Source organism: Lactuca virosa, chromosome 5 (genome assembly GCF_052849685.1).
Source record: "Lactuca virosa cultivar CGN04683 chromosome 5, Lactuca_virosa_CGN04683_v6, whole genome shotgun sequence".
NCBI lineage: Eukaryota > Viridiplantae > Streptophyta > Magnoliopsida > Asterales > Asteraceae > Lactuca > Lactuca virosa.
In genome coordinates this window covers 129,700,618-129,709,244 of record NC_136430.1, presented here as the reverse complement: position 1 = coordinate 129,709,244, position 8,627 = coordinate 129,700,618, and positions in this window count along the sequence as shown.

Sequence of the window (8,627 nt, the reverse complement as noted above, 5' to 3'; positions counted from 1 at the left end):
GACTTCTAAAAATTATAATAAAAATTAAGAATAAACTAGACACATTTTCTAAACTCTCAGAGTTTACGGATTTAGTTTTTGATTTCGTATGATGTGTCTATGATGTTTTCAAAACAGTGCAACAAGGGTAAAAAAACTAGTTACATAGCTTACCATATTAACAACACTTTGTAGTATGTTGAGCAAAGTGCATAACAATAAGTTTCTAAATGTTTGGATGCATTCTTATTAGTTTACCATCATAAACAGAAATTAGTCATTCATGTTAAGGTTTTTTTTCCTTCATTCATTTCGAACACATATAATAAACTACATTAAGTATAGTTTATGAATTTTCGATAAAAGCATACTACATGGAAAAGGTTTTACTCTCAAAACAAATGAGTTTTTCATATACTACATGATAAACTATAATAGTGATAGTTTATGGATTTCATATCACTAATTTATTTTCATAAAAGGTGATTTCACTTCCACCACGGAAGAGGTTTTATACTAAAACTATATGTAAACTAGTTAACATAAATTGTGAGACATTCTCCTTCGAGGTACTCTTAAGTACCACAGAAAAGACCTGTAGTTATAATCAGAATCTCTTGTAGGGAGAGCGTGATAGTTGTGTATAGATCTATATTGGGTCTGACCAACCCGCACCTGAGCTGCTTGCAACAGCCAGACCGGCAAGTCTGAGGTGACAAGTGTCATATCATTCCGACGCCTGAAGAACGTCGAGTACGAGGTCCTCGAGTTATAGTATGGTTATAACAACTCACATAGGGAGTTAACAATCTTTCAAGTTTATAGGGAAAATCCTACTTTGAAAAGGGGTTTTATCTATTTAAAACTACTTGAACATTAATTGTACAAAGCACACACTCACATTCTCGGTCTTGGGATTTAAGGCTACATAACTTTTTATAAGGAAAATATTGGATTATCTTTGGAAACGCATTACGATTATAAACATCATAAGTACAAAACACACACTCATATTCTCGGTCATGGGATTTAAGGCTACATAACTTTTTACAAGGAAAATTAGGGATTTTTCTTGAAGTATACATTATAAAATACCAGGTTTACACTAAATGGCTTTCATGATATCAAAACTTTGTTTCATCTAGAATTGTTAGACTTCAGCTATAATGGCAAAGTGTACATGTTAGAGATATATATGAATTTAGTTGCAATCGACCTAGAATTGGTGGGCCCGCCTTACTTCCTGTGCCTTGTTAGGTTGTGGACCTAAGGCAGACCCATTATATTCGACCGTTTATTTAACTTAAATTTTATGTAACTTATTTATACTGGGTGATTATAGAAGGAATCTACAGGTCTTTCCAGGGTACATTATTGCATAACATAGGAGAGTTCATTTCGCGTTTAATAAAGAAAATATTGAATTTTCTGAAATCATACTCTATCGCTTTTTACAAGGAAAATGGCTTCTTTCTCAAATAAAACTCTTATGAACTCACCAACTTAATTGTTGACACTTTTTCAAACTAATTGTATTCTCAGGAATTCAGTGAAACAGGAAATCAACCGCTTTTGAGGATGGGACGTTAAATCGTCAAACATTTCATTTTTGTCATCATAAGTGTAATTGATTGGAAACATGTAAACACATACTTTGGTATAACTTTTTCAATTATATTTATGATGGTTGTATTTACTTTGAGCACTATTATACTTGTTGTTGTGATACTACACATGAAGTCCTCCACCCCCGGACGTTTCCGCTATCCTTGGTTTGGGGGTGTGACACCACTCCACCCTTTCTTCTTGGCCCAAAATCTCGGCCCATGTAAAAAAAAAGAAGTGAAATAGGGGGGGGGGGGTTGACTTTGGAGGTGCCACCTCCATATTGTTCAACATGTAACAAGGTTAGATCCCCCATACTTCCATGTTAGTCACCTCACCACTCTCTCCCCTCTCTTCTTCTTTTACTCTCGGCCGAGAGCCAAAACACACACACACACACACTTGAAAAATTCTCTCCAAACTTCTCTAAAATCATCCTCTTCCTTCCTCCAAGATCTCAAAAATTTGCTAGGGTTCTAAGGATCTTCATCAAGTCATTCAAATCTTTGGTAAGTTATTGCCATACACAAGTATATTCTTTCATCATAACATGAAAAACTCCTTCTTACATGGTTTTTATTCCATGATCACACCTTAGAAGCTTCATAAACTCGAGATTCACTACAAAGGTGTGCTAAGACCAAAAATCCTTTCCATTCTTCTTCAAAAACCGACACATGAAGCTAAGGTGAGTCCATACCCCCTTGTTTTTGGTTTTCATATGATTTTTGGGGGAGAATGCAAGTAAAATGTGTAGATCTATGTGTTATATGCATGTTTTGTGTGAATTCTTAGTTTATTTGGTAATAATGTGTTAGATCTTATCAAATTAAGAAATTTTAAGTATTATTTAGCAAATATCTATGAACTATGGCATTATATACATCACATTATCAAGCCAAAAGTGATTACATGTTTAAGATACAAAAGATTTCAACAAAAACCTTGTTAAAGGTCAAAATTGTCAAGAAAACAAAAGATAAGGGAAAAAAGGGACATTTATGTTTTTATAAGGGCCAAACAGGTCCTACATGTATAAAAAGGTATTCTTATGTTAAACATACTTTAAAAAGGGCCAAAAATGCGAATTTAAGCTTAATGGGCCAACACTTTTGGGCCTCACGGTTTTGGGCCCAATTTGCGAAAAACAATGAAGTTTTGGGGTTTAAAAATGTTATTTGGCCAAAGTTTGAGTCATAAATGTAAATAAACCAAATTTAGGGGTGAAAATAACATTTATTTTCAAATTGGACCAAAAATGTAAAATTTTCCAAAATTGGACGGAAAGTGTAAATTTTTACAAACAAGGGGCTGAAAATGCACTTTTTTGCAAAACAGGATTCTAAATGTGAAAATATAACTTTTTGGGCTAAAACCGTAAATTTTTAGATATTTGGGACAAAATGGCAATTTTTTATAAATTATGGACTAAAGTGTCATTTTTACAAAACTTTGGGCCTTAATTAAAAATTGGAGGATAATTGGCCAAAAATGTCATTTTTACAAAATGAAAGCTTCTTATCATCAATCTAGTAAACATCGGGCTAAAACAAACAACGGAATAAAACAAACGATCGGAATACGTCGATAACTATTTATTGGGCCTAATATTCACGTTACTTGGCCATTGGGCCCTAAGGGCCCAATTAAGTGTATATTGAGCCCAATGTTTTCCATGACATGTTTATTGGGTCTTGCGACCCATTTACATGTTAATTTGGGCCTAAGCTATGGATTACATGTTTATTTGGGCTTTTGTGGCCCATTTACATGCCTATTGGGCCTAAATTACCATCTTACATGTTATTGGGCCTTTGTGATCTAATTACATGCTAATAGGGCTTGGAATGGAAATTCCAGATGTTAGTAGGTCGTAACTATACCTTTGCGTAATCATTAAATGTCGTATACATATATATGTACCTTTTGATACGTAAACATTAAACATAGCACAAAAGGGGTTGAGAATCTAGTGAGACATGTTGGTTGGCACCTCTGAGTGTACAATCGTAGCCTGTAGTTATAATCAGAGTTTCCTGCTAGGAAAGCGGGAGTTTGTGTATAGATCTATATGGGGTGACCCCCCACGCCTTAGCTGTTCGCTACAGCTAGACTAGGCCAGTCTAGGGCGACAAAATCCTTAGCAAGACCGGCATTTGGAAAAATACCAAGACGGGCGACCTAGTCATTATCATGCATGGTTATAACGGCTCATATAGGGATTCAATACCAAAAGTTTAACCTTTTGAAGATAAACTCTTTAATTGTGTCAATGCAAAACGACTTATTTAACGATACAAGAATCTAGACGTTGTTATAAAACAGAAAATATCGGATTTTCTGGGGAAATTATTCATATACACTTATCATTTATTCAAAATACATTGAATCTAAACTAGTTATAACTATGAAATTCGCACATACATTTATAATTGATTTTCACATCATTTTCAGACATTTTACAGAAAATATCGGATTTTCTGGGTTTTTACGAAAGATACAAAGACTTTTACTCAAATATACTTATGAACTCACCAAAATTATATATGTTGACCGTTTTCAAAATAACTTGTATTCTCAGGTAATCGTTAAGCTGGAAGATTTGCAAGTGTGTATGGTTTCGTTTTATGTAATAACACTTATCGTACTTTTAACAATTTGAACTTATGAATTTTAACAATGTACTGGATGTGAACAATGCTAGTTGTATTATGTAATGTTGGTGATGATCGTGTTATGATTCATGTATATTCATTGTGATGAATATTCAATTGTTAGTCACACGAGCCCTCAGACGTTTCCGCCGTCTGGTTCGGGGGGTGACAAATTTGCTGATCAGTTTGGAAATTATACTGGCAGTTATAGTTATTAGACTTATCCAAGTGGGAGACTGTTGGATTAGGTGACTAAGCCCATGACTATAATCGGTATAAACTTGAATTAATAGTAGCACAGTCCTTTTGGGTTGCCCTCAAACTTAGGAATTGAATTTGATAGCTTTTAGAGAGAGAAACTAGTTTATTAATTTATTACTTGGTTAATAAATTAATTGGAAATCAAATAAGTGATTTGTTGATATGTTATGAGAATAATATATTAATTGGAAATAGTAACATTTAATTAAGAATTAATCAAAAATTAATTAGAAATAATTTTGGGATTAATTGGATTAATTAAAAGTATAGGGGTTAAAGTGTAATTGTTCAATAGTTGAATAAAAGGCATTCTAGTACCATCCTAGAGCCTTGGATGTTTTTTCATGGTTCTAGTACCATCCTAGAGCCTTGGAGGATAATTAGGAAACCAGATAAATACCAAAAATAAGATAATGTTATTTTATTGTTTTGGGACTTATCTAGGGTTTCTTGGTACACTACAAAGGCCCTATGCATCATAATTTCGTCCAAGAATTCTTAGACAAGCTAGGGCCGAAAATATAACCTCTCTCTCCCCTCTCTCTTTAAGCTCCTTGGTCGCTAGGGTTTGAGTGTGAACCATTAGAGGCGCGACACTTGTGGCGCTTGCTTCCAAGAGTCTTTTAAGAAGGAATTTAAGATTGTTTACAATAACAATCTTCAAGGTAAGCCTCTTATTCTTATGAGTTAGTTTTCATAGGAAAATTATTATAGTCTAGGGTTCATAGTGTAACAACCTGTTATTTCGGGTCAATAAAAGTCAAAGCAGTCAATAAAAGCCAAACACGTCAAATTATAAATCAAATAATTAAAGAGCCAAAGATTTTATTTCATTAATTAGTGATTTATACCCCACTAAAAGGGTTTACGGTATTTGAAATCAAATTCCAAACCAAAACCGAAAACACAAATTGTGAAACAAAAAGAAGACCAAAATCAGTTTTAGCCGAAAACCCTTCCAATCGAAATCATCTTGCGAGGACCCCACCTTCGGACCGCAACCCTTTTGGACCGATAATCTAGACGGAAATCAGGGGATTTCGGTGGGATTTAGACCGAAAACACTCCCCTTTTCAGTAGGACTTTTAGACCGACATCAAGGATTTAGGTTGAGAAGATAGGCTGAAATCTCACATCAATTAATCCCTATATATATTTACAACCGAAAACACACTTCATTTCTCACATTTCCACTACGAAAACTCCTCATTTTGCTCTCAAAACTCAATTGTAAACACCATATATTCATAAGTTTTGCCCAGATTATCTTCAAACCTTCTTAAATTCCTCAAGAACATCAGCCAAAAATCCCAAGAACATTCATATCACCACGGAATCACCAGTCCTAAGCCGTAAAATCTTAATTATATATATATATATATATTTATATATATATATATATATATATATATATATATATATATATATATATATATATATAGGTTTAGGTTCTATGGAAAACAAGAAACCCTAAAATAATAAAAATGCATAAAAATATTTAGAGATCACAAATCTTTTTTTTTTTGACTTTATATATACAAAAATCGCTACTTTTTCATTAAATTCGCTAAAATTTTTTTTGAAAAAAACAAAAAAAAATCGATTTTTTTTCCCAGCGAATTTTTAAAAATACCTGCGATTTTTTGTAAAAAAAGTCAAAAAAATGTTTGTGATATCTAAGTATTTTTTTTATGAATTTTTATGCATATATATATATATATATATATATATATATATATATATATATATATATATATATATATATATATATATATATATATATATATATATATATATATATATATATATATATAGGGAAGGGTTATCACAAACATAAAAATGCATAAAAATTCATAAAAAAAATACTTAGATATCACAAACATTTTTTTTGACTTTTTTTACCAAAAAATCGCAGGTATTTTTAAAAATTCGCTGGGAAAAAAAATCGATTTTTTTTTGGTTTTTTTTCAAAAAAAATTTTAGCGAATTTAATGAAAAAGTAGCGATTTTTGTATATATAAAGTCAAAAAAAAAAAGATTTGTGATCTCTAAATATTTTTATGCATTTTTATTATTTTTAGGGTTTCTTGTTTTCCATAGAACCTAAACCTATATATATATATATATATATATATATATATATATATATATATATATATATATATATATATATATATATATATATATAATTAAGATTTTACGGCTTAGGACTGGTGATTCCGCCTTACCTCGTGTTCCTTGTTTGGTTGTGGGCTTAGGGTGGAATCACTTATTTCGACTGTGTTTTCAATCTTATATATATATATATATATATATATATATATATATATATATATATATATATATATATATATAATATAATATAATATAATATAAAACTCATTTCAATGAAACTTTAACCCTTTTGTAACGTGTTGAGCAAAAAGGGTATTTTTCTTAAATATTCTCACATTTATTTTATTACTGTTTGTACAAAAATTTCACGAAATATTTTTATCTTAGAATTTCGAACATATATATTCAACATTGTTAATAATGCAAAGGTCTTCATTTCATCAAAACATACACGTTAAACTATATTAGGTATAGTTTATGGAACATACATATCATTTTACTAGTCAGGGATACAATACAAAAATAATTATATAAAAGTATAATTATTTACACTACGATTACACTAAGAAAGGAGACATACATACTGTTTATTCATTACAAATAGCTTTTCATTATTCTACACGTAACCGTCAATATAGCTTTGTGAGACACGTTTCAAGTACTTATCTAAGTGCCAACGAAAGTCCTGAATTATAACCAGAGTGTTCTGGAGGGAGAGCGTGACACTTGTGTATAGATCTATACGGGACTGACAATCCCGCACCTAAGCTGTTAGCTATAGTTAGACCGGCAGGTCTGGGGTGACGAATGTCGTACCATTTCCAACACATGAAGAACGTCGTATCAGGCCATCTTAGGTCATCAAGCATGGTTATAATAACTCACAATTTGGTATTAACAATACGATTAGTGTACGAATACATAAATAACTTCAAATAGTTTTATTTAATAATAAAACTACAATACAATATTTTACAGTACAGCTGGTGGATCCAATCACATACATTCACAGAGTTTCATACCAGTACAATTACAGTATACTATTTTCCAATACAGAGAACCTTACATTTCTGGAAACATTCATTTTATGGTTTTATGTGAATTAAAACTACGTTATACTATTTCAGAGTACAACAACACTTACACATTTTGGTCTTAATGTATTAAGACTACAATTCATTTACAACAGAAAATTTTGGATTTTCTGGAAGAACACACTTACATTTTTCAAGGAACAAATGACAGACTTCTAATACAAAAATTCTTATGAACTCACCAACTTAATTGTTGACACTCTTTTCCAAACCACTTGTATTCTCAGGGAATCAGTAGACAGGTTTCCACACAGGTTTTGAGAAGAAGGAGCATCATAGTGTCACGTCTTTTAGTTTTTGCTATATACTTTTGGTGTCAAGTATACAATGATTTGAACACAAATGTAAAAACTATACATTATCAATATGATGGTTGTTGTGCTTTGATTACTATTATTCAATTGTTATGATACTATACACGACGTCATCCACTCCCGAAAGTTTCTGTCATTCCGGTTTGGGGGTGTGACACATAGTATGTTGCTTTACTTGAAAGACAAAGATCCAACTAGGCTGCATGCGCCCTAATCAATTAGCAATAATGTATGATCTTATAGGGTTACACTAATAACAACTAGACACACATAGATTATTTATAAGAATTTGATTCTTCACAAATATTAATAAGTATTGTAATTTTAACTGGAAATTAATACATAACGTCCCAAAAATCAAGGAAAAATTTTCATTTTTAAACCATCCGAAAACCCGTAAGTTTTACAAAAAAAAGTTCTTAAAAGTCACTATTATGAATCAGAGTATCCCAAAACCACAAAACACATAAATCTAAGATGATGTACATGATCAATCCTTTGCCTTTCCCTGTCCTCTGAAGTACCTGACACCATAAATCAAATTGTAACCCAAAGCTTAGTGAGTTTCCCCAAAATACCGCCACACATCCTATAACGGCATGCAT